The following is a 27,889-nucleotide window of genomic DNA, read 5'->3' on the forward strand; positions in this document are numbered from 1 at the left end:
TGCAGTGTTGTGGCACCGCCACCATTGCATAAGGCCCAATTTTTCTGCCCCTGTTTAACAGGGGAGTGTAATTACAATTTCTGATCTAATATTTCACAGCAGCGCCTGTTCCTGCGCTCACCAAAAGCATCTGTGAGGCTTTACAGTGTTGTGCCACCACCACCACCACCGCCTAAGGCCCAATTTTTCTGCCCCTGTTTAACAGGGGCATGTAATTACAATTCTCAATATGATATTTCACAGCAGGGCCCGTTCCAGCGCCCAGCAAGAGTAACTGTGAGGGCTTACAGTGTTCTGGTACCACCAACACCTAAGGCCCAATTTTCCGTAGAGTGTATAGGGCAAGCTGTATAGTATATACAGGCAGTCCCCTATTTTCAAAAATCCAACTTACAAATGAATCCTACTTACAAACAGAGAGAGACAACAGGAAGTGAGAGGAAATCTACCTCTAGGAAGGGAAATTCTCTCCTGTAAGAGTTAATATGGGAAAAAGGTGTATCCTCCACTGATTTATCACCAATCCTTTTTTCCCTTAAAAACCCCAAATTTTCAAAATCCAATTGTCATTGGGACAGAAAGTGAGGTGAAATCTTCTGAACAGGAGCACAGACAGCAAAATAAATGTTACAGGGGTGATAACCCTTCCCTATGTTTTCCAAAAAGCTTTAAAATAGATTTTTTGGCTGGAGCTACACTTACAAAATGTACCTGTTCCAAATTACAAACAGATTCTACATAAGAACAAACCTGCAGTCCCTGTCTTGTTTTCACCGCCTGTATACTGCTGTTCAGAGTATATAGGGCCTGGGGGCCCAACACCTTTTCTTTTTTTAATTTGGGTGTGGGGTTCCCCTTAATATCCATACAAGACCCAAAGGGCCTGATAATGGGCTGGGGGGGGGTTACCCATGCCATTTCTCTCATTGATTTTCATCCATATTGCCAGGACCTGACATTACATTAAAACCTCAAGCAGTTTTAAATGACTTTTATTCCTTTAGAAATGTCATTTTGTGCAGGGACTGTTCTAAGCACGGGAAACATGCGCCACTTTACAGGCATACTATTGACACCCCCAGGTACGATATTTAAAGTAATATTTCACTTTTATTTCTTCACTTTAAGCATCATTAAAATCACTGATCCCCAAAAAAACTTCCGTTTTTAAAACTTTCTTTTCCATTGATACATGTCCCCTGGGGCAGGACCCGGGTCCCCAAACCTTTTTTAGGACAATAACTTGCTTATTAGCCTTTAAAATTTGCACTTTTGATTTCTCACTTTCAAGTCCCATAGACTTTAATGGTGTTCGAATGTTCGCACAAACTTTCCGTCCGTTCGCATGTTCTGGATGTGAACTGAACCAGGGGGAGGTTCGGCCCATCCCTAGTTATAAATGAGTTTTGGACCCCAAAAAAAGCCTGTGGCACTCTGCCTGAATTTAAGGACAACAATAACATTTGGACACATTTCATGGGGTGTTTAGGGTAAAGCACTACAATGGATCTGACAAAATACATTGTTAAGTGACTAGGCTAGGTGTATATGGGCCCAGGATAGCATGCTGGGGAGGTTAGAGAAGGCAAATATGCAGGAAGGACAAAAAAGGAGCATTAAAAGCTTACAGCAAGCATGAGGACAAAGAGTACATTCACAGCATATTACAATCATGGTAATTAGGGAATGATGAAAGAAATACAAAACATTAGCATACAATCAGGTCCATAAATATTGGGACACCGACACAATTCTAATCTTTTTGGCTCTATACACCACCAGAGACCTGTTCTGCCATCATACAGGTCCTGCAGAAGGACTATATTAGGGTAGGTTTTCTCCTTTAACATCACATTCTATGTATTTAATGTACAGTCAGGTCCATAAATATTGGGACATCGACACAATTATAATCTTTTTGGCTCTATACACCACCACAATGGATTTGAAATGAAACAAGATGTTCTTTAACTGCAGACTTCCAGCTTTAATTTGAGGGTATTTACATCCAAATCAGGTGAACGGTGTAGGAATTACAACAGTTTGTATATGTGCCTCCCACTTTTTAAGGAACCAAAAGTAATGGGAAATTGGCTGCTCAGCTGTTCCATGGCCAGGTGTGTGTTATTCCCTCATTATCCCATTTACAAGGAGCAGATAAAAGGTCCAGAGTTCATTTCAAGTGTGCTATTTGCATTTGGAATCTGTTGCTGTCAACTCTCAATATGAGATCCAAAGAGCAGTCACTATCAGTGAAGCAAGCCATCATTAGGCTGAAAAAACAAAACATACCCATCAGAGAGATAGCAAAAACATTAGGTGTGGCCAAATCAACTGTTTGGAACATCCTTAAAAAGAAAGAATGCACCGATGAGCTCAGCAACACCAAAAGACCCGGAAGACCACGGAAAACAACTGTGGTGGATGACCGAAGAATTCTTTCCCTGGTGAAGAACAGTTGGCCAGATCAAGAACACTCTCCAGAAGGTAGGTGTATGTGTGTCAAAGTCAACAATCAAGAGAAGACTTCACCAGAGTGAATACAGAGGGTTCACCACAAGATGTAAACCATTGGTGAGCCTCAAAAACAGGAAGGCCAGATTAGAGTTTGCCAAATAACATCTAAAAAGGCCTTCACAGTTCTGGAACAACATTCTATGGACATATGAGACCAAGATCAACTTGTACCAGAGTGATGGGAAGAGAAGAGTATGGAGAAGGAAAGGAACTGCTCATGATCAAAAGCATACCATCTCATCAGTGAAGCATGGTGATGGTAGTTTCATGGCGTGGGCATGTATGGCTGCCATTGGAACTGGTTCTCTTGTATTTATTGATGATGTGACTGCTGACAAAAGCAGCAGGATGAATTCTGAAGTGTTTCAGGCAATATTATCTGCTCATATTCAGCAAAATGCTTCAGGAACTCGTTGGACGGTGCTTCACAGTACAGCTGGACAATGACCCAAAGCATACTGCGAAAGCAACCAAAGAGTTTTTTAAGGGAAAGAAGTGGAATGTTATGCAATGGCCAAGTCAATCACCTGACCTGAATTTCGATTGAGCATGCATTTCACTTGCTGAAGACAAAACTGAAGGGAAAATGCCCCAAGAACAAGCAGGAACTGAAGACAGTTGCAGTAGAGGCCTGGCAGAGCATCACCAGGGATGAAACCCAGCGTTTGGTGATGTCTATGTGTTCCAGACTTCAGGCTGTAATTGACTGCAAAGGATTTGCAACCAAGTAATAAAAAGTGAAAGTTTGATGGATGATTGTTAATCTGTCCCATTACTTTTGGTCTCTTAAAAAGTGGGAGGCACATATACAAACTGTTGTAATTCCTACACCGTTCACCTGATTTGGATGTAAATACCCTCAAATTAAAGCTGAAAGCCTGCAGTTAAAGTACATCTTGTTCATTTCATTTCAAATCCATTGTGGTGGTGTATAGAGCCAAAAAGATTAGAATTGTATCGATGTCCAAATATTTATGGACCTGACTGTACATTAAATACATAGAATGTGATGTTAAAGGAGAAAACTTACCATAATATAGTCCTTCTGCAGGACCTGTATGATGGCAGAACAGGTCTCTGGAATAATGATCCCCAGAGCCTGGGGGGAGATGCCTGTAGAGAACTTGAGGTCCTGTAGACTTCTCCCCGTCGCTAAGTACCGCAACGTGGCGACTTACCTCTGCTCCAGAGTGATGGCTTGCCGCATGCAGGTGTCCTGCTTGGTAATATAAGTGGACAGCAAAGCCAACAGATGGTGAAAAAGAGGGTCCCTCAGCCGGAAAAAATTCCTGAAATCATCAGGGTTATTCTCCTGGATCTCCCGCAGCAAAGGCATATGAGAGACTTGGTCATGCTGGAGCAACCAATTCTTGGTCCATGAACTCCTCCCCACCCTGTTCATGGACTGGGCTTGGGTCAAAGCAACAACCCCAACACCAAGCCCCCGCATAGCACGAACTCTAAGACGAGCACGTACCCGCAACATGGCTTCAAAATGGGCGGCTGGTCAGAACGAACTAACAGAACTCACTGAAGAACAGAAAGGCCTGTGAAGAGTGAGCTGAAAATCAGAAACGAGCGGACAAGAACACACTAAAAAACAGATACGAACTGACTATACGCACTGAAAACCAGATACAAATCCACAAGCACAAACTAAAGAGCAGTAATGGACTAAAAGGCACGAGGCTGAAAAGCGCGAATCGTCTCTCACCAAACTATTGATCTTCCGTTTTCTAGTCCCGTGGTACGTGTTGTACGTCACCTCATTCTTGACGGTCCAAATTTGGTGTGACCGTGTGTATGCAAGACAAGCTTGAGCGGAATTCCGTCCGAAAAAACAGCCAAGATTTTTCCAACGGAAATTCTGCTCATGTGTACGCGGCATCAGGCATACGTTAAGATCAGTGACATGTATTGCCACAGCTGACACTGCTAGCTGCTGCAGAAGGAGTAAACCAATAGGCCCCATCAAAATTCTGCTTTTCGGCCCCATAATTTGTAGTTGCATCCAAGTAGGTATAATTTGGTTTTAGAACAAAGACCCTAGTCTTTTAAACACTGTGTAAATAACATTTGAAAGAAAATGGAGAGTGCTTATGTCATCCATTTTACATGCAGAAGTCATTGTGAAAACAGTACATAAGTGCTCTCACAGAGAACAGACTTCAATAACAGGGCACCTGGAATAAAATATTTTTGTAGGACAAGTGATATTTAGTTAATGGTCCACTTGTATACATGTATAGATGTATTTAAAGCTAATCTCTCCATGCTGCAAATCATTGAATGGTCCTGATTCCTAGCCTGCCCCTGGTAAATGTTCAATGGTTTTAATATTTTTTTCCCCTGGTATTAATATTTTTTGAGCTCTCAAAATATCTCTGTCGTTAAAGTTACAACAATATGATCACCACAGCAGAATGAAAAGCCTTTATCTGGTTGGAAAGTGAAAGACAATCAGTGCAGTCACTATTAATACAAAATACCATAAACTATCTGTGACATATAAACCTAATGTACATAAATCACAAGCAAATCAATGTGCTCACAAATCTGTGAATTCTTAGTTTCTGCCCAGCACCGGTAGGCGTTTTCACTCCACCCCTCTAAGATATGATGCAAATAATGATACAGCGCAACTAAAAGAGTGTCTCTTAAATAAATGAGTCCCAAACAATGAAACAAAAAAGTCCTTAAATACAGTATCTCACAAAAGTGAGTACATCCCTCACATTTTTGTAAATATTTTATTATATCTTTTCATGTGACAACACTGAAGAAATGAAACTTTGCTACAATGTAAAGTAGTGAGTGTACAGCTTGTATAACAGTGTGTTTGCTGTCCCCTCAAAATAACTCAACATACAGCCATTAATGTCTAAACCGCTGGCAACAAAAGTGAGTACACCCCTTAGTAAAAATGTCCAAAATGGGCCCAATTAGCCATTTTCCCTCCCCAGTGTCATGTGACTCATTAGTGTTACAAGGTCTCAGGTGTGAATGGGGAGCAGGTGTGTTAAATTTGGTGTTATCGCTCTCACTCTCTCATACTGGTCACTGGAAGTTCAACATGGCACCTATTGGCAAAGAATTCTCTGAGTATCTGAAAAAAAGATTGTACATAAAGATGGCCTAGGCTATAAGAAGATTGCCAAGACCCTGAAACTGAGCTGCAGCATGGTGGCAAAGACCATACAGCAGTTTAACAGGACAATTTCCACTAAGAACAGACCTCGCCATGGTCGACCAAAGAAGTTGAGTGCACATGCTCAGCGTCATATCCAGAGGTTGTCTTTGAGAAATAGACGTATGATGCTGCCAGCATTGTTGCAGAGGTTGAAGGGGTGGGGGGTTAGCCTGTCAGTGCTCTGACCATACGCCGTACACTGCATCAAATTGGTCTGCATGGCTGCCGTCCCAAAAGGAAGCCTCTTCTAAAGACGATGCACAAGATAGTATAACAGAAGAAATAGGGAGTTCGCGCTAATGGGTGTAATTAGAAGCCTAGGTGAGAAGTATATTCCTAAATTGATAGACTGCTGCCCTCACATATAACATGCACAAGATAGCCTGAAAACAAATTGCTGAAGACAAGCAGACTAAGGACATGGATTACTGGAACCATGTCCTGTGGTTTGATGAGACCAAGATAAACTTATTTGATTCAGATGGTGTCAAACTTGTGTGGCAACCAGGTGAGGAGTACAAAGACAAGTGTGTCTTGCCAACAGTCAAGCATGGTGGTGGGATTGTCATGGTCTGGGGCTGCATGAGTGCTTCCGGAACTGGGGAGCTACAGTTCATTGAGGGAACCATGAATGCCAACATGTACTGTGACACATTGAAGCAGAGCAGGATCCCCTCCCTTCGGAGACTGGGCCGCAGGGCAGTATTCCAACATGATAACGACTCCAAACCCACCTCCAAGATGACCACTGCTTTGCTAAAAAAGGGAAAAGGTGATAGACTGGCCAAGCATGTCTCCAGACCTAAACCCTATTGAGCATCTGTGGGGCATCCTCAAACGGAAGGTGGAGGAGCGCAAGGTCTCTAACATCCACCAGCTTCGTGATGTCATCATGGAGGAGTGGAAGAGGACTCCAGTGGCAACCTGTGAAGCTCTGGTGAACTCCATGCCCAAGAGGGTTAAGGCAATGCAGGAAAATAATGGTGGCCACACAAAATATTGACACTTTGGGCCCAATTTGGACATTTTCACTTAGGGGTGTACTCACTTTTGTTGCCAGCGGTTTACACATTAATTTGTTGAGTTATTTTGAGGGGACAGCAAATTTACACTGTTATACAAGCTGTACACTCACCACTTTACATTGTAGCAAAGTCTCATTTCTTCAGTGTTGCCACATGAAAATATATAATAAAATATTTACAAAAATATGAGGGGTGTAGTCACTTTTGTGAGATACTGCATGTATGTGTGGCCAACCACCAGTGAATTTCAGATATCCCAGACTTCTCTTTAATGGGTCACCCACGTATCACATGCATAACACCCAGTGAACCATATATGCTCACCTCTTGGGCTGGACCTTAATCACTAGACAAGGTCAAACGCACTTTTGTCCCACTAGGGCTATACTCCAACTGGCTCCTGGCTCCCAGTAACAATCACAGACACCGACACATGGACTGGAATTTCTGTTTGACCTCCTCCTCTCCATGTGACATGTGCTCATGCAAAAGGAATAAAACCAATATTGCTCTGCATACGTTTTAAAACAATTTAATAAAATCTAAAATGGGACACTCACAAACAAATGCACACTCAGTGACATGTTCTGCGCATAGTATACTGTAAAAATAAATCTTCTCACCACTCGGTTTCCACACCGCCCAGTGGTGACATCAAATGTGCTGAATTGACTCCGTTACTATGGACATAAGGATTCCTATGGTAAGAGACACTGTTTTAGTTGCACTGCATCATTATGTGTATAATTTCTCTGGTTGGACCATGGATGGGAAGTAGTGGCGCTACTCTGATATTAAATGTCCTAAGAGTCATTACAGCATCCTACCAGAATGTGGATGGGGGTGTGAGGGAGTATAGTGAGGTAAAGATTATCTGTTTTTAGTAACACCCCATGTTTCACTATAACACATATACTGAGACTGCTTTTTACTGAAAATACTTTGTGTCTGGGTGATAACTACAAGGGGCTATACTTTTGAAAGTGGGGCGCCTGATGAGAAACTATTATCCAGCCAGGAAATTACTCATTGGCAATATACTGTCATGTAACTTTGAGTAACCTGAGAATAGCCTAGTGGCATCAGAAGAAAAAACATGCAAAAGTTAGAGGTCATTCCTGACATTAAACGTGAATTCCACTTTAATGTTAGCACCAACACTCAGGTCAAATATCTGCTGCTCTTACATAATTTTTCTATATCTTTTCTGACTGACTTGAAGAAGCTGGTCTGACAAACAATTTTCAGCATGGAGCAGAGAAAGTTACCTCGTGGACTGACAAAGTCAACGAGAAACATGCATTATCTTACCCACTGTTAATGGGTCCAATTTAATTTGTTTGCTAAAGTAATATTAAACTCACCCTCACCATAAATTATTTTTTAATCATTACTGTGGTAAATCCGCTATTCTTCTTTTTAGAATTGCTATTCCATTTTACATTTAACTTGCTTTGTAAAATGACTTTCCCTTTTTATACTAGAAAATTGAGAGTGGTTCCTGTGTGTGCATCAAGGCTTTCTGGTTCAACTTTTCTATTTTCGTTTCAATGGCCTACATCAGTGATACCCCTGAAATCTTTAAATGGAAATAGAAATAGAAAATTGTAAAACTTTCAGTGTAAAGAATGGTTAGCATTTTTTTTTTCAGTTACCGTCAGAGAGGGCAAAGAGAACTTCGTTTTTTCAGAATACGTGACAGAGCACTATAAGACACAACATGGTACACTGTGCAACGTGTACATTTCTCTTCATCTTATGGTGTTCCGGATACTTTATACATACTCTGCAGTGTGTCACAAACCACAAAAGCAAGAAAAGAATGTGGTTTCTTACAAAAGCAAAAATTACATCCTGTTCTAATAGATAAGCACTCTTTAAACTGGCTGGTATGGGAACTGATACTGTCGACAAGTTGATAGAAGACATCATTGCTTTGGTCTATCTGCCTGTAGTTGCTATCTTTATTGTAGAAAAGTCCTGATGGCATACTTATCAGTGAATTTTCCTGAAATCAAAAGCTTGACACCAGAAAGCCATTAGGTTAATAACTTCTTAAATGTAAGATGTAGATCGATGCAGGTCACTTGCAAATGTTACAAAATGAAGAAAAGTTAATAATAAATCATATTTCCTCTGAAATACATGCCCATATGCCTCAAAGAGAACAAGCAAAATACTCTGGTTGCCTATACTGTACATCTTGGCTAAATATGTTGCAGGCTCCTAACTTTGTTGTGTTTTTTAACATGGCATGCATGTATGATACGCACCTACAATATATTAACAAAAGTATTGAGATGCCTGCCTTTACACACATGAACTTTAATGGCATCCCAATCTTAGTCTGTAGGGTTCAATATTGAGTTGGTCCACCCTTTGCAGCTTTAACAGCTTCAACTCTTCTGGGAAAGCTGTCCACAAAGTTTAGGGGTGTGTCTATGGGAATGTTTGACCATTCTTCCACAAGGGGAAATTTGTGAGGTCAGGCACTGATGTGGACGAGAACGCCTGGCTTGCAGTCTTCACTCTGATTCATCCCAAAGGTGTTTTATCGGGTTGAGGTCAGCACTCTGTGCAGGCCAGCCAAGTTCCTCCACCCCAAATCTGCACATCCATGTCTTTATGGGCCTCAGCATACCAAGACATTTTGGACAATTTCATGCTCCCAACTTTGTGGGAACAGTTTGGGGATGGCCCCTTCCTGTTTCAACATGACTGCACACCAGTGCACAAACAAGGTCCATAAAGACATGGATGAGCGAGTTTGGAATGGAGGAACTTGACTGGCCTGCACAGAGTCCTGACCTCAACCCAATAGAACACCTTTGGGATGAATTAGAGCAGAGACTGCGAGCTAGGCCTTCTTATCCAACATCAGCACCTAACCTCACAAATGTGCTTCAGGAAGAATGGTCAGACACACTCCTAAACCTTGTGGACAGCCTTCCTAGAAAAGTTGAAGCTGTTATAGCTGCAAAGGGTGGGTCAACTCAATATTGAATCCTACAGACTAAGACCGGATTTCCATTAAAGTTCACGTGCGTGTAAAAAAGGCAAGTGTCCCAATACATTTGGTAATATAGTGTATATCAGACAGCAGAACAAGCACACTGGGCTATAATTCCTTCATGGACATAACATTTCTGGAGAGTAGACAAATCCTGGAGCACAAGTGTACATAGTTTCTCTTAAATTAGCAATCATGTAATGAGAACTTATAAAACATCTAAAGTTATAGATAAAAAAAAATATTGCTTTGATGAGGGTAATGCTGAACCAGAGAAAGTGGGATCACTAGACCTTCTAACCTTCTAATGATTGCACTGATTGCACTACTGTGATATTTTTTTATTCTCTAGATCATCTGTTAAGGCACTTAACCTTTAAAGCCCATCTCCAAGATAGTATTAACACCCCTCCCACCCCCTTCTCTAACTGATCTCTGGGATGAAAAAAATGCCTTTGTACTTACCTAAAAGCTACCTGGCACCCCAGTATCGCGTCTTCTCTCCTCTTCTGTTCACATCTTGCAGGGTCCATCTTCGAGTGTCCACTTTATGCAGGCAGGCCCTTTCTATTGGCTGTCCGGCCTCCCGGTATCCAGAAAAAGGATTGATGTCAACTTGAGTGGACTGTAGGAGACCGTCTGGGGCAAGTCCAGTTGCAGTACTGTGTTAGCGGTCCCCCACATTCAGAAACGGTGTTGGCAAGGAACCTGAATGATGGACGTAGGTGAGTATAACTTGCTTCAGCAGGTAAGGAAAACTTATGGGTATGAGGGGGTTATGACAGAGAGGAAGGAGAGGGGGTTCATACTTCCCTGGAGTGAGGCTTTTACCTTTCTAGGATTGGGTTGACGTTACAGTTGCAGTGGTGTCCCTAGGCACTGAGGCATATCCTCTGGGTCTCTGTGCTAAGCTCCCTTTGAAGTATGATGTTCAAACATCTCCAGTGTGCATGGCATCTTTAAAATGATGGGCTGGGATGTCAGATCATACACCTTTACATGCTGTATGTAAGCATGTATAACAGCATATCACCATAACCAGAGTGACTTTAGTAGAAGAAACTCAAATGTATCTTTAACAGAATATGACTGCACTTAAATATTTAGTTTAGTGGCCTAGTCAACAGGTTATAAGAGTATAACAGTCTACTATGGTTTTGAGTCTCAAAAATAACAACGCAAACAAATTCTTTACAACCACTGGTGGCTCCTACCACATTTAAATGACATTTTCAGAGCAATACACTTCTCCTTAAAGCAGAACAAAACGTTAGACCATTTGTCCGGTAAAGTCACTTGATGTTCTTGGATTGGTGGCCCATGCATTTGCCTTGGTCTTTAGCATAGCTCAAGAGCACTACCAGCACTTGCCTTCACTTTCTGCCAGTATCTCCCAGAATCTCTATCTCCCTTTACTTGGTGAATGACAACATTTCCGCATGCTGAGCTGAATATTGCATGTTGCCGTAGAGAATAGTCGACTCAGTCCCCATTATTTTCTGAGTGCATTTTCTTTCACCACAGAGGTGCATGCTAAAATATATTTTTTTAAAGTTGAGGAGGGGGGAGGAAACATTTCTTTTTTCTTCTTTTTATAAAGGTGCACATATAAAAATTGCATCTTTATAAAAAAAAATTGTCCAAGTACCAAAGCTAAATAAAAAGTCCCATAGAGGTGATGAAAAGAAGTGGACTATCTTGTATTCAGGGATCAGGGATGAGGCAAATCAAACTCTAATGCCCCGTACACACGGTCGGATTTTCCGACGGAAAATGTGTGATAGGACCTTGTTGTCGGAAATTCCGACCGTGTGTAGGCTCCATCACACATTTTCCATTGGATTTTCCGACACACAAAGTTTGAGAGCAGGCTATAAAATTTTCCGACAACAAAATCCATTGTTGGAAATTCCGATCGTGTGTACACAAATCCGACGGACAAAGTGCCACGCATGCTCAGAATAAATAAAGAGATGAAAGCTATTGGCCACTGCCCCGTTTATAGTCCCGACGTACGTGTTTTACGTCACCGCGTTTAGAACGATCAGATTTTCCGATAACTCTGTGTGACCGTGTGTATGCAAGACAAGTTTGAGCCAACATCCGTCGGAAAAAATCCTAGGATTTTGTTGTCGGAATGTCCGAACAAAATCCGACCGTGTGTACGGGGCATAAGATATGATCTTACCAGAAAGCTGGGACCTCCTGTTAGGAAGTTCATACATGCTTTGGAGTATATCCTGTTATACAGCACTCTAGCAGGGATTGCAAAAGAGGCAGGGACGTTCCCTAATAGCAAGCTCCAGCAGGGACCATGGAAGAGGTGGTGATATCAATCCTCAACACCATCCACAGCAATAACACGGATTTCCGATAGATAAAATAAACGCTGATAGTGTAAAACCTTAAAACTGTGTTTATTTAAATAAGAAAAACACTCACAAGGATCAAGTAAATAATGCGCAGGAAAACAATCTATTCAGGTAAGTTAAATGGCGTCCGCCTCTACTTCCGGGTAACACGATGATGTAAACATGAAACTTTTTATTTGTTTGCACATTCTTTCTTGTAAACAGTATTGAATTTCTGACAATTACGTCTTTTTCAGATTTGGCTGGCTGGAGTTGGAAATTATAAAGTAAGCCGATGGATGAAGAAAAACGTCACTGTCACAAGTGATAACTGCATATCCAAGCACTCATACATATTTAGAGGCATAAACAGCTGAAATTATAATTAAACTATTGCTTTTCCTCTCAAACTTGACCTCACCTCCCTGCCTCCTGAGACTTTCCTCTGTGTAATAAGCCTGCCCAATATATGAAAGGGAAGCTTGGGAGAAAGCATCGGGCAGGGCCTAGCTGTAACTTTAGAGTGAAAGGCTATCACTGTCTCTGGGTTTTTAGATTTTTTTTTACATGGTTTTCACTGAAAGTAACCTATTCTTGTGCATTTTTTAACTTATATGCTCTGTTTGAGTTGGCCAAATTGGGGACAGGTTAACTTTATAGCCAGTAAACTGTCAGTAGACATGTAAACTAGGCACCTAACAGCCCTGAGATCCAGAGCAGTTTGCTAAACAATGATTTTAGTTCTTGATCTTGTGTTTGGACCTTTCATTTCCAGTACCTACTGTTAATCAGGGGTTCAACACATCATAATGTCCTCTTGATAACGTCACAGATGAAGTTGGCAGTGCGAGACCTGGTGCACAGCAGTGGTGTGACAAATCTCTTCAGAACTATATCGATGAGCAAGTGAGTATGCTTTTTGTGGATTACTCACCAAAAATGGTAAGGTGGAAATGGAGGGGGGCCTCAGGTTTTCATTGTGTACCATCAGAACCTTCTAGCCACTGGCTTTCTAACCACCATGATGTTATCGGTTGATAAGGATGTAAGGGGTAGGGTGGTGGTTGTTTGTCACATCCTCCATGTTCCCCATTAACTCATTGGCTGCTAAATTTGGGTCACTTATGAGAGACCTACCCCAGGGTGAGGTCTTCTGGGCTATGCTAGGCACCTTGTACAGGGTCACACATGGGGAAACTTTTTTGTGTTGTCTTCATCAATGCCATAGGACAAGGCTGAGGCTGCCGTGGGTGAATATGCAACCTTAAGGCGTACCTCTACTCTTAGAGATTAATTTACACCGTGCACACTGACACTGCAACTGTTCTCCGGTTAACTCTTGGTTTTCTGTGACAATGCACACCTTTAACATAACTTACATTTTGGGGGGACACACTTAGCTAATGTCCACATCCACCTATCCAGTGTTTTGCACTACAATTCCCCAGTAGCGGAGTGGGCCTCACCGTGCTCTCTGCGTGGGCTCCACATGTGCATTTAACTTAACTCTTGTACCTCTGTACAGGATGGGAACCTCCACAGTGCAATCTGCTCCCGTTGCTATGGGAGACCGCTGGTGGAAGGAGTGCTGACAAAATCTTACTCCCCTGCTAGAGGCTGTGCCACCTAAAACAGGTACATGCTATTGACAGGCTGCTTGTTACACTTCCTGTACTCTTGGCAACTACTTACGTCTTCACATGACTCCATTCCACATGAATACCTTCATACCCCAATGTGTTAAGACCCACTTGTGAAGCTGTGTATGTGCCTGTTACTTGCAATACACCTCTTTATTAACTTCAAACCAGGCAGGGACAATGTTTCAATACTTTACTTAAAAAGCACAAAATAAACATTTCACAGTCCAACAGGCAAGGCATTATTCGTTTCTAATTCCCTAACTATAACTATAGGCTTGTGTGCTGCCCTGGCATACCGGCAAAAGTGCAGTCCACTGATCATAGTCCTTCAGAGGCATGCTCCAGTGATAGTGTCTTCGGGGCAAACCAAAGGTATCTACATGTGGACATTAAAGAATGACATCCTTCTGCTACTCCGTATCTCATCCTTCGCCTCAATCCCTTACAACAGGGGTCTCAAACTGGTGGCCCTCCAGCTATTGCAGAACTACAAGTCCCATCATGCCTCTGCCTGAGGGAGTCATGCTTATAACTGGCAGCCTTGTAATGCCTCATGGGACTCGTAGTTTTGCAACAGCTGAAGGGCCGCCAGTTTGAGACTCCTGCCTTACAGGTCTCACAACCCACAGCTGCATTAAACTCTCCCCAATCCTCTGCCTGTAAGGGAAAGGAGGGAACTCTCTGGGCCAACCACTAATTAAATTTATATTTCACAGGACTAGTAGAGCTGACCTAGACAAGAACCTGCGATAAAGATAAAGAAACCAGGAATTGCATTAACCCCTACCCTCCCAGCTGGGACAGCACCTAACTAACTGTTTTAACCTGCCTACCAGGTGGACGTTGGGTGACTGCACAGCATCTTTTTTTTCCTGCCCCTCTCCTTCAGCACTGGGGTCACATTACCTGAGTAAGAGAAATGAACTGAGGGAGAAGAGAAACAATGGAATACTAGTGCAAAGATGTGTTTTCTTTGGAAGAAAAAAAATCACCTCTAATGTTGGATGTGCTATGTTGGGTGTCCTACGTGTTGCTGCATTTTGTACAACTAGAAACACGAGTGTATCCATTCCATCTTCTGACATCACTTGTAGCATCTTATTACAGGTATCTCAGGACTCTGAAAGTGGGGTACAAAAAATATTACTAAAGAAAAACAAATGAAAATGCAAGCACACGGGCACATGATGAAAAACAAAAAACAAATCCTCCACAAAATTCACTTGTGTATGTCATAAGCTGTACAAATAGGGCAATATCTTCTACTGGTGATATAGAAAGTTCATAGACACATGTCACACAATGCTAAGTTCAATTACAGTCTGGGGTATTTACTGGTTTTCATCCATGCAGGCAGAATGAGGTATATAATGTAGAAAACAAAATGACCAAATGCACTGAGAGAGAGGGAGAGAGAGGAAGTGTGGTATTTCAGAGAGTGTGTGGTCGCTCTGTGACAGGTTTACCACAGTATGAAATGTAAGAGATCTAAAATAGTTTAACTGATATGCAAAACAGATCAAGGCTAAAATATCCCCTGTGCAAAGGAGGATATGGGCTTCAAATGTGTTAACTTTTTCAGAACTTGAATAAAGTAAAACACACCATCATTCAATCTTGTTAATATATTGCTTCTTCCATTATTGCTTAAACTGACAGGCTAGGCTAGACTGAAAACTTGTGTGTCAGTCTTGTTTTCACATATCGAACTATACTCTTTATTTTTAAGGGGCAGCTTGGTTCTGCATGATGGAGGATGTATGCCATAGATGTAAAATGTCAGACAAAAACATGTTTACCAAACACCTACTACAGTAACTGAGTACAGCTCTATTAAACTATCACATAGGAAAATTGAAGGCATTGGCATAAAATAATGGGACAATATTTCAATGCAGTATATAAGTATTTTATGTCATACGATCTCACATAAAAAGATGCAAGGTCACAATCATTCTGCAGAATAGATTTATACCCTACCGTAAAAAAAAAAAAAAAAAACTATAAAAAGCATTGCAAAATGTCTAAAATGCCTACAATGAAATTTTACAATAATACACAGAACTGTAACTTTATTATTATGAAGAATAAACATGGTTCTATAGGCCAAAGATTTTTTGCCTTAATACATTCTCTGCATTGGGGTAAAAAACCTTCATTGTGCAGCTCCTCCCTTACCTTACCTGAGCCTGATCTCGATCAAGTGATGTGCATGAGTGCAGAGACTCTCTTGGCTCTCTCTCTCCTCATTGGCTCAAACACAGCAGTGGGAGCCACTGGCTCTTGCTGCTTTCAATCACAGCCAGCAGGAGCAGGAGGATTGGGGCTGCTTTGTGCAAAACCATTGCACAGAGCAGGCAAGTATGACATGTTTGTTATTTTAATAAAAAAATCTGAATGCTTGCAATAACTTTAAATGAGTGGATGCCAACATTTTTTATTTGTAATGCATTTATCATGTATCTGACTACATTTTCAATTCAAAGACTCTTGACATGTCCATTGTGTCCAAAGTAAAATATTAAAATCTTGTTCTTTGTCATGTAGATAACATGGAGATAATTGTGTAGAGTTATCTAGTTTTGCTTATAGAATTGCCATGTAGAATAAATAGTAGTTTTCCACTTGACTTATTCAGTAGCAGTGCAAGCAACAAAACTTACAGCGTTTTTTAATGTTTTTAGATAGAGTAGGGACAGTTAAACTCCCTAACAGGTATCTTTTGTTGCTGACTGTATCCAGAAGGAGTGGTTTCCTGTCAGTTCATATCCTGGAAATGGAACAGGAAATGAGAAAAAATCTCTCCAAAATGAACTTATTTGCCATATTGGAGAAATGTCACATAAACAGGTACCCTAGCTAAAACATTTTACCTAATCACTTGTTCTGGTAGCAACTCAAAAATGTTGGATTTCCCTTCACTTTCTGGCTCTGTGACAATGATTACCAGTACAAATAGGGGGGTGAATCCCCCCAGCTGGGACACAGACCACAATAGAAACTTGATAAAGGGTCTAAGACCCCATACACACTATTAGATTTTCTGCAGATTTTTGTCTTCAGATTTACCAAAACCATATAATATGAGGTCAAACCATAGGAGTTTCAATTTGTATGCAATCAGGCAGGCCCTTGCACTACATGGTTTAGGTAAATCTGAAGACAAAAATGTGCAGAAAATTTAATAGTGTGTATGGGGTCTAAGGTCTAAGGGTCTAATGAAAAAAAAAAAACTGAAGAGCTCGGAAGGAGCCGCTGTACTAACTATGAAATGCAAGTACAGTGATCTCCCCCACTGAGCTATTGTGTTCTGACAGGGGAACAGCCCCCCTCCCCCTCCACCACCAGAACACACTGGTCAGCGCTCTCAGCCATTGGCGGATGCCGATCGGCAGACCTTTTTCAGTTATGCTGACAGAAGTTGGCCGATGCTGCCCGATATTCGGCCCGTGTGTATGACTCTTAAGTTTTAAGTAAACAAAAAGAAGAGAGGGCGCACCGACCTAGCGCATTACCACTGGTAGCGTTTATTAAAAAGTAAATAGCAAGTAACATACTCACAAACGAGCTTGAAATACAGGCATGGACATGGACTGCAAGTATGCAGTAACAGACACCAGGATAGAATGGGACCGGACATCAAGTAGATGCGGCAACGGCTAACGCGTTTCGGGGGCGAGCCCCTTTCCTCAGAGCCTAAGCACCCGCTTAGGCTCTGAGGAAAGGGGCTCGCCCCCGAAACGCGTTAGCCGTTGCCGCATCTACTTGATGTCCGGTCCCATTCTATCCTGGTGTCTGTTACTGCATACTTGCAGTCCATGTCCATGCCTGTATTTCAAGCTCGTTTGTGAGTATGTTACTTGCTATTTACTTTTTAATAAACGCTACCAGTGGTAATGCGCTAGGTCGGTGCGCCCTCTCTTCTTTTTGTTTCCTCTTTGTAGTTTTTGAATGCCCAACATTCTGAAGAGGGCTGCAAGACGCCACATACCACTAAGCCTGCTGGCCTTAAATCACACACTGGATATCTAGACACTTGAGCGCAGGAGAGAGACTTTTTCTCTTTTGGTTAATCTTAAGTTTTAAGTAGCCATAATAATCATAATCCATCATCTGTCGGTCTGACTTCTATAAAGAGTGCTCTGTTTGGTTGCTGTGGGTTACTGCATTTTGCTCTCTCCTTTTACTGTTTGTTTAACCACTTGCCGACCGCCGCACGACTATATACGTCGACAGAGCGGCACGGGCAGGCAAAAGGACTTACAGGTACGTCCTTGCCTGCCCACGGGTGGGGGGTCCGATCGGACCCCCCCCGGTGCCTGCGGCGGTCGGCAAATCTCCCCCGGCGATCGGTGGTGAGGGGGAGGCCATCCATTCGTGGCCCCCCCCTCGTGATCGCTCCCAGCCAATGGGATCATTTCCCTGCCTCTGTATTGTACACAGAGGCAGAGGAAATGATGTCATCTCTCCTCGGCTCGGTATTTTCCGTTCCGGGCCGAGGAGAGAAGACTGGAATGTGAGTGCACCAACACACACACACACAGTAGAACATGCCAGGCACACAAAACACCCCGATCCCCCCCCCGATCGCCCCCAATCCCCCCCCCCAATCACCCCCCCCCCCTGTCACAAACTGACACCAAGCAGGTTTTTTTTTTTTTTTCTGATTACTGTATTGGTGTCAGTTTGTGACAGTTACAGTGTTAGGGCAGTGAGTGTTAGGCCCCCTTTAGGTCTAGGATACCCCCCTAACCCCCCCTAATAAAGTTTTAACCCCTTGATCACCCCCCGTCACCAGTGTCGCTAAGCGATCATTTTTCTGATCGCTGTATTAGTGTCGCTGGTGTCGCTAGTTAGTGAGGTAAATATTTAGGTTCGCCGTCAGCGTTTTATAGCGACAGGGACCCCCACATACTACCTAATAAATGTTTTAACCCCTTGATTGCCCCCTAATTAACCCTTTCACCACTGATCACTGTATAACCGTTACGGGTGACGCTGGTTAGTTTGTTTATTTTTTATAGTGTCAGGGCACCCTCCGTTTATTACCGAATAAAGATTTAGCCCCCTGATCACCCGGCGGTGATATGCGTCGCCCCAGGCAGCGTCAGATTAGCGCCAGTACTGCTAACACCCACGCACGCAGCATACGCCTCCCTTAGTGGTATAGTATCTGTACGGATCAATATCTGATCCGATCAGATCTATACTAGCGTCCCCAGCAGTTTAGGGTTCCCAAAAACACAGTGTTAGCGGGATCAGCCCAGATACCTGCTAGCACCTGCGTTTTGCCCCTCCGCCCGGCTCGGCCCAGCCCACCCAAGTGCAGTATCGATTGATCACGGTCACTTACAAAACACTAAACGCATAACTGCAGCATTCGCAGAGTCAGGCCTGATCCCTGCGATCGCTAACAGTTTTTTTGGTAGCGTTTTGGTGAAATGGCAAGCACCAGCCCCAGGCAGCGTCAGGTTAGTGCCAGTAGTGCTAACACCCACGCACCGTACACCTCCCTTAGTGGTATAGTATCTGAACGCATCAATATCTGATCCGATCAGATCTATACTAGCGTCCCCAGCAGTTTAGGATTCCCAAAAACGCAGTGTTAGCGGGATCAGCCCAGATACCTGCTAGCACCTGCGTTTTGCCCCTCCGCCCGGCCCAGCCCAGCCCACCCAAGTGCAGTATCGATCGATCACTGTCACTTACAAAACACTAAACGCATAACTGCAGCATTCGCAGAGTCAGGCCTGATCCCTGCGATCGCTAACAGTTTTTTTGGTAGCGTTTTGGTGAAATGGCAAGCACCAGCCCCAGGCAGCGTCAGGTTAGTGCCAGTAGTGCTAACACCCACGCACCGTACACCTCCCTTAGTGGTATAGTATCTGAACGCATCAATATCTGATCCGATCAGATCTATACTAGCGTCCCCAGCAGTTTAGGATTCCCAAAAACGCAGTGTTAGCGGGATCAGCCCAGATACCTGCTAGCACCTGCGTTTTGCCCCTCCGCCCGGCCCAGCCCAGCCCACCCAAGTGCAGTATCGATCGATCACTGTCACTTACAAAACACTAAATGCATAACTGCAGCGTTCGCAGAGTCAGGCCTGATCCCTGCGATCGCTAACAGTTTTTTTGGTAGCGTTTTGGTGAACTGGCAAGCACCAGCCCCAGGCAGCGTCAGGTTAGTGCCAGTAGCGCTAACACCCATGCACGCACCGTACACCTCCCTTAGTGGTATAGTATCTGAACTGATCAATATCTGATCTGATCCGATCAGATCTATACTGGCATCCCCAGCAGTTTAGGGTTCCCAAAAACGCAGTGTTAGTGGGATCAGCCCAGATACCTGCTAGCACCTGCGTTTTGCCCCTCCGCCCGGCCCAGCCCAGCCCACCCAAGTGCAGTATCGATCGATCACTGTCACTTACAAAACACTAAACGCATAACTGCAGCGTTCGCAGAGTCAGGCCTGATCCCTGCGATCGTTAACAGTTTTTTTGGTAGCGTTTTGGTGAACTGGCAAGCGCCAGCGGCCTAGTACACCCCGGTCGTAGTCAAACCAGCACTGCAGTAACACTTGGTGACATGGCGAGTCCCATAAGTGCAGTTCAAGCTGGTGAGGTGGCAAGCACAAATAGTGTCCCGCTGCCACCAAGAAGACAAACACAGGCCCGTCGTGCCCATAATGCCCTTCCTGCTGCATTCGCCAATCCTAATTGGGAACCCACCACTTCTGCAGCGCCCGTACTTCCCCCATTCACATCCCCAACCAAATGCAGTCGGCTGCATGAGAGGCATTTTCTTTATGTCCTCCCGAGTACCCCTACCCAACGAACCCCCCCAAAAAAGATGTGTCTGCAGCAAGCGCGGATATAGGCGTGACACCCGCTATTATTGTCCCTCCTGTCCTGACAATCCTGGTCTTTGCATTGGTGAATGTTTTGAACGCTACCATTCACTAGCTGAGTATTAGCGTAGGGTACAGCATTGCACAGACTAGGACACAAAAAAAACACAAACAAAAATATAAAATAAAAAATAATAGTTGTCGTTTTATTGTTCTCTCTCTATTCTCTCTCTCTCTATTCTCTCTATTGTTCTGCTCTTTTTTACTGTATTCTATTCTGCAATGTTTTATTGTTATTATGTTTTATCATGTTTGCTTTTCAGGTATGCAATTTTTTATACTTTACCGTTTACTGTGCTTTATTGTTAACCATTTTTTTGTCTTCAGGTACAGCATTCACGACTTTGAGTGGTTATACCAGAATGATGCTTGCAGGTTTAGGTATCATCTTGGTATCATTCTTTTCAGCCAGCGGTCGGCTTTCATGTAAAAGCAATCCTAGCGGCTAATTAGCCTCTAGACTGCTTTTACAAGCAGTGGGAGAGAATGCCCCCCCCCCATCATCTTCCGTGTTTTTCTCTGGCTCTCCTGTCTCAACAGGGAACCTGAGAATGCAGCCGGTGATTCAGCCAGCTGACCATAGAGCTGATCAGAGACCAGAGTGGCTCCAAACATCTCTATGGCCTAAGAAACCGGAAGCTACGAGCATTTTATGACTTAGATTTCGCCGGATGTAAATAGCGCCATTGGGAAATTGGGGAAGCATTTTATCACACCGATCTTGGTGTGGTCAGATGCTTTGAGGGCAGAGGAGAAATCTAGGGTCTAATAGACCCCAATTTTTTCAAAAAAGAGTACCTGTCACTACCTATTGCTATCATAGGGGATATTTACATTCCCTGAGATAACAGTAAAAATGATTAAAAAAAAAAAAAAATGAAAGGAACAGTTTTAAAATAAGATAAAAAAGCAAAAAAATAATAAAGAAAAAAAAAAAAAAAAAAAAAGCACCCCTGTCCCCCCTGCTCTCGCGCTAAGGCGAACGCAAGCGTCGGTCTGGCGTCAAATGTAAACAGCAATTGCACCATGCATGTGAGGTATCACCGCGACGGTCAGATCGAGGGCAGTAATTTTAGCAGTAGACCTCCTCTGTAAATCTAAAGTGGTAACCTGTAAAGGCTTTTAAAGGCTTTTAAAAATGTATTTATTTTGTTGCCACTGCACGTTTGTGCGCAATTGTAAAGCATGTCATGTTTGGTATCCATGTACTCGGCCTAAGATCATCTTTTTTATTTCATCAAACATTTGGGCAATATAGTGTGTTTTAGTGCATTAAAATGTAAAAAAGTGTGTTTTTTCCCCAAAAAATGCGTTTGAAAAATCGCTGCGCAAATACTGTGTGAAAAAAAAAAATTAAACACCCACCATTTTAATCTGTAGGGCATTTGCTTTAAAAAAATATATAATGTGTGGGGGTTCAAAGTAATTTTCTTGCAAAAAAAAATAATTTTTTCATGTAATCAAAAAGTGTCAGAAAGGGCTTTGTCTTCAAGTGGTTAGAAGAGTGGGTAATGTGTGACATAAGCTTCTAAATGTTGTGCATAAAATGCCAGGACAGTTCAACCCCCCCCCAAATGACCCCATTTTGGAAAGTAGACACCCCAAGCTATTTGCTGAGAGGCATGTCGAGTCCATGGAATATTTTATATTGTGACACAAGTTGCGGGAAAGAGACAAATTTTTTTTTTTTTTGCACAAAGTTGTCACTAAATTATATATTGCTCAAACGTGCCATGGGAATATGTGAAATTACACCCCAAAATACATTCTGTTGCTTCTCCTGAGTACGGGGATACCACATGTGTGAGACTTTTTGGGAGCCTAGCCGCGTATGGGACCCCGAAAACCAAGCACCGCCTTCAGGCTTTCTAAGGGCGTAAATTTTTGATTTCACTCTTCACTGCCTATCACAGTCTCGGAGGCCATGGAATGCCCAGGTGGCACAAACCCCCCCCCCAAATGACCCCATTTTGGAAAGTAGACACCCAAAGCTATTTGCTGAGCGGTATAGTGAGTATTTTGCAGACCTCACTTTTTGTCACAAAGTTTTGAAAATTAAAAAAAGAAAAAAAAAATTTTTTTTTTGTCTTTCTTCATTTTCAAAAACAAATGAGAGCTGCAAAATACTCACCATGCCTCTCAGCAAATAGCTTGGGGTGTCTACTTTCCAAAATGGGGTCATTTGGGGGGGGTTTGTGCCACCTGGGCATTCCATGACCTCCGAAACTGTGATAGGCAGTGAAGAGTGAAATCAAAAATGTACACCCTTAGAAATCCTGAAGGCGGTGATTGGTTTTCAGGGTCCCGTACGCGGCTAGGCTCCTAAAAAGTCCCACACATGTGGTATCCCCGTACTCAAGAGAAGCAGCAGAATGTATTTTGGGGTGCAATTCCACATATGCCCATGACCTGTGTGAGCAATATATAATTTAGTGACAACTTTGTGCAAAAAAAAAAAAAAAAATAAATAATAAATTGTCACTTTCCCGCAACTTGTGTCAAAATATAAAATATTCCATGGACTCAACATGCCTCTCAGCAAATAGCTTGGGGTGTCTACTTTCCAAAATGGGGTCATTTGGGGGGGGTTTGTGCCATCTGGGCATTTTATGGCCTTCAAAACTGTGATAGGTAGTGAGGAGTAAAATCAAAAATGTACGCCCTTAGAAATCCTGAAGGCAGTGATTGGTTTTCGGGGCCCCGTATGCGGCTAGGCTCCCAAAAAGTCCCACACATGTGGTATCCCCATACTCAGGAGAAGCAGCTAAATGTATTTTGGGGTGAAATTCCACATATGCCCATGGCCTGTGTGAGCAATATATCATTTAGTGACAACTTTTTGTAATTTTTTTTTTTTTTGTCATTATTCAATCACTTGGGACAAAAAAAATGAATATTCAATGGGCTCAACATGCCTCTCAGCAATTTCCTTGGGGTGTCTACTTTCCAAAATGGGGTCATTTGTGGGGGTTTTGTACTGCCCTGCCATTTTAGCACCTCAAGAAACGACATAGGCAGTCTTAAATTAAAGGCTGTGTAAATTCCAGAAAATGTACCCTAGATTGTAGGCGCTATAACTTTTGCGCAAACCAATAAATATACACTTATTGACATTTTTTTTACCAAAGACATGTGGCCAAATACATTTTGGCCTAAATGTATGACTAAAATTGAGTTTATTGGATTTTTTTTAGAACAAAAAGTAGAAAATATCATTTTTTTTCAAAATTTTCGGTCTTTTTCCGTGTATAGCGCAAAAAATAAAAATGGCAGAGGTGATCAAATACCATCAAAAGAAAGCTCTATTTGTGGGAAGAAAAGGACGCAAATTTCGTTTGGTTACAGCATTGCATGACCGCGCAATTAGCAGTTAAAGCGACACAGTGCCAAATTGTAAAAAGTGCTCTGGTCAGGAAGGGGGTAAATCCTTCCGGGGCTGAAGTGGTTAATATTTGCACATATCTGCAAATTCTCTAAGGCAATTAGAAAAACAAGAACAGTTCCTCATATGCACATTAAACAGGTAATACGTGTTTTGTTAATTTATTTATTTATCTATTTATATTGTGCTCTGCTGTAAAATATATACTTTTCAGACAGACAGAGGCTTCACCTGCCCAACAGTTTGTAAAGACCAACAGTTTGTAACTCAGTCTGTTCAAAAGCATGATTAGTTAGTAGCCTCATATATGCATTTAATTTACATTTTATATAATTGTACTAAATACAAAGATGCAATCTACAGTACTGTATTTGAACACAAACTCTTAGTGATATATACCCTATATTACCAAAAGTATTGGGACACCTGACTTTACACGCACATGAACATTAATGGCATCCCAGTCTTAGTCCGTAGGGTTCAATATTGAGTTGGCCCGCCCTTTGCAGCTATAACAGCTTCAATTCTTCTGGGAAGAATGTCCACAAGATTTAGGAGTATGTCTATGGGAAAGTTTGACCATTCTTTCAGAAGAGCATTTGTGAGGTCAGGCACTAATGTTGGACAAGCATGCCTGGCTTGCAGTCTCCACTCTAATTCATCCCAAAGGTGTTCTATTGGCTTGAGTTCAGTTCCAGTGAAGGGAACTCTTAAGGCATCAGCACACCAAGACATTTAGGACAATTTCATGCTCTGTTCTCTAGGAACAGTTTGTGATGGCCCCTTCTTGTTCCAACATGACTGCACACCATGTAGTAACTGTCGACTATGACAGTTGCTATTATTATAATTGGGACACTGGACATCACAGCTGCTAAGTGGTTAGCATTTCTGCCTAGAAACACTAAGGTTGTCGGTTCAAATTCCAACCACAGCACTACCTGCCTGGAGTTTACATGTTCTGCCTGTGTGGCCCTAGTATGTATGAATGTGAGTTAGGTATCTTGGATTGTAAGCACCCTGAAGGCAGGGACTGATGTGAATGTACAATATACAGTGCCTTGAAAAAGTATTCATACCCCTTAAAATTGTATGTGAAAGACCAACACAAAGTGGCACATTATTGTGAAGTGGAAGGAAAATGATAAATGGTTTACAGAGTCAATATTCTGTAGAACCACCTTTTTACTGCAATTACAGCTGTAAGTCTTTTTGGGTATGTCTCTACCAGCTCAAGAGAGTGACATTTTTGCCCATTCTTCTTTACAAAATAGCTCAAGCTCTGTCAGATTGGATGAAGAGCATCTGTGAACAGCAATTTTCAAGTCTTGCCACAGATTCTCAATTGGATTTAGGTCTGGACGACTGGGCCATTCTAACACATTAATACGCTTTGATCGAAACCATTCTATTGCAGCTCTGCCTGTATGTTTAGGGTCGTTGTTCTGCTCTAAGGTGAACCTCCACCCCAGTCTCAAGTCTTTTGCAGACTCTAACAGGTATTCTTCTAAGATTACCCTGTATTTGGCTCCATCCATCTTCCCATCAACTTTGACCAGTTTCCCTGTCCCTGCTGAAGAAAGGCATCCCCACAACATGATGCTGCCACCACCATGTTTCACAGTGGAGATGGTGTGTTCAGGGTGATGTGCAGTGTTAGTTTTACACCACTCATAGTGTTTTGCTTTAGGCCAAAAAGTTTTGGTCTCATCTGACCAGAGCACCTTCTTCCATATGTTTGCTGTGCCCCCCACATGGCTTCTCGTGAACTGCAAATGGGACTTCTTATGGCTTTCTTTCAACAATGGCTTTCTTCTTGTCAGTCTTTCACAAAGGCCAGATATGTAGAGTGCACGACTTGTAGTTGCTCTGTGCACAGATTCTCCCACCTAAGCTGTTGATCTCTGCAGCTCATCCAGAGTTACCATGGGCCTCTTCTCCTTGCCCGGCCTATCAATTTAGGTGGATGTCTTGGTAGGTTTGCAGTTGTACAATACTCTTTCCATTTTCGGATGGTGGATTGAACAGTGCTCCTTGAGATGTTCAAAGCTTGGGAATTTTTTTTATAACCTAATCCTGCTTTAAACTTCTCCACAACTTTAGAACAACATATTACAGCGCACACATGCAAACAATGACATTTGACTCCTGTAAGGCTATTTAAAACACCTGAAGATTTTCAAAAAATATCGGGATTTGGTCACACCATATGGCTATAAGGTGCTTAAGCCCACTTGCTGCGACAGTACCCCATTATCAGTGGGTCCTACTCTATCCATAGAATGGAAGATCCTACTTCTCTGAACCATGGGAGAAATACACTCCTCTATATGGGAAAACTAAAGGACTCCTCCTATAACACAGGTAGACACTAATAGGAGGCAAGGATGAGGGAATGTGGTGCTCCTGCACATATCCCGGTTCTCTCAGGGGAGAGGAGAGAGATCGTGTGTCCATACTAAGTATGAACACCGATCTCTCTCTTCCCCTAGTCAGTCCCATCCCCCCTACAGTTAGAGCACACCTGGGGAACACAGTTAACCCCTTGATCGCCCCCTAGTGTTAACCCCTTACCTGCCAGTGACATTTATACAGTAATCAGTGCATTTGTATAGCACTGATCGCTGTATAATTGTCAATGGTCCCAAAAATGTGTCAAAAGTGTCCAATTTGTCCGCCGCAATATCGCAGTCCTGATAAAAATTGCAGATCACCGCCTTTACTAGTAAAAAAAAAAAAAATAATAAAAATGCCAAAAATCTATTCCCTATTTTGTAGACGCTATAACTTTTGCGAAAAACAATCAATATACGCTTATTGAAATTTTTTTTACCAAAAATATGTAGAAGAATAGATATCGGCCTAAATTGAGAAAAAAATGTGTTTTTTTGAAAAAAAATGTAGGATATTTATTATAGCAAAAAGTAAAAGATATTGGGGTTGATTTACTAAAGGCAAATCCACTCTGCACTGCAAGTGCACTTGGAGGTGCAGTCGCTGTAAATCTGAGGGAAAGTTCTGAAATCAGGGGAATCTCTGCTGATTTTATCATCCAATCATGTACAAGCAAAAATGCTATTTTTTTATTTTCCTTGTCCCCTACGGATCTTAAGCGACTACACTTCCAAGTGCACTCGCAGTGCACTTGTAGTGCAAAGTGTATTTCCCTTTAGTAAATCAACCCCGTTGTTTTTTTTTCAAAATTGTCGCTCTTCTTTTGTTTATAGCGCAAAAAATAAAAACTGCAGAGGTGATCAAATACCACCAAATGAAAGCTCTATTTGTGGGAAAAAAAAGGACATCAATTTTGTTTGGGTGCAGCGTCGCACAACCACGCAATTGTCAGTTAAAGTGACGCAGTGCCGTATTGGAAAAAATGGCCTGGTCATTGAGCAGCCAAATCTTCCAGGGCTGAAGTGGTTAAAGATGGTGCACCCATAAGACCATAAAACAGAACAAAACATTACAGCGCACACGTGCAAAAAATGACATTTAACTCCTGCAAGGCTATTTAAAACACCTGAACATTTTCAAAATATATGGGGATTTGGTCACACCATATGGCTATATGGTGCTTAAGCCCACTTACTGCAATAAAGTACCCTATTATCAGTGGGTCCTATGCTATCCATAGAATGGAAGATCTTACTTCTGTGAACCATGGGAGAAATACATTCCTCTGTATGGGAGAACTACAGGACTCCTCCTATAACACAGGTGGACACTAATAAGAGGCAATGATGAGGGAATGGGGTGCTCCTGCCCAAAGGGATTTCGTCAGAATCCATACCATAAACAAACAAAGATTTGGGGGGCACACTCTAAAAGATGCAATAAAGATGGTGCAGCCATAAGGCCATAA

This window comes from Aquarana catesbeiana, linkage group LG04, assembly GCF_042186555.1.
Source record: "Aquarana catesbeiana isolate 2022-GZ linkage group LG04, ASM4218655v1, whole genome shotgun sequence".
Taxonomy (NCBI): Eukaryota; Metazoa; Chordata; class Amphibia; order Anura; family Ranidae; genus Aquarana; species Aquarana catesbeiana.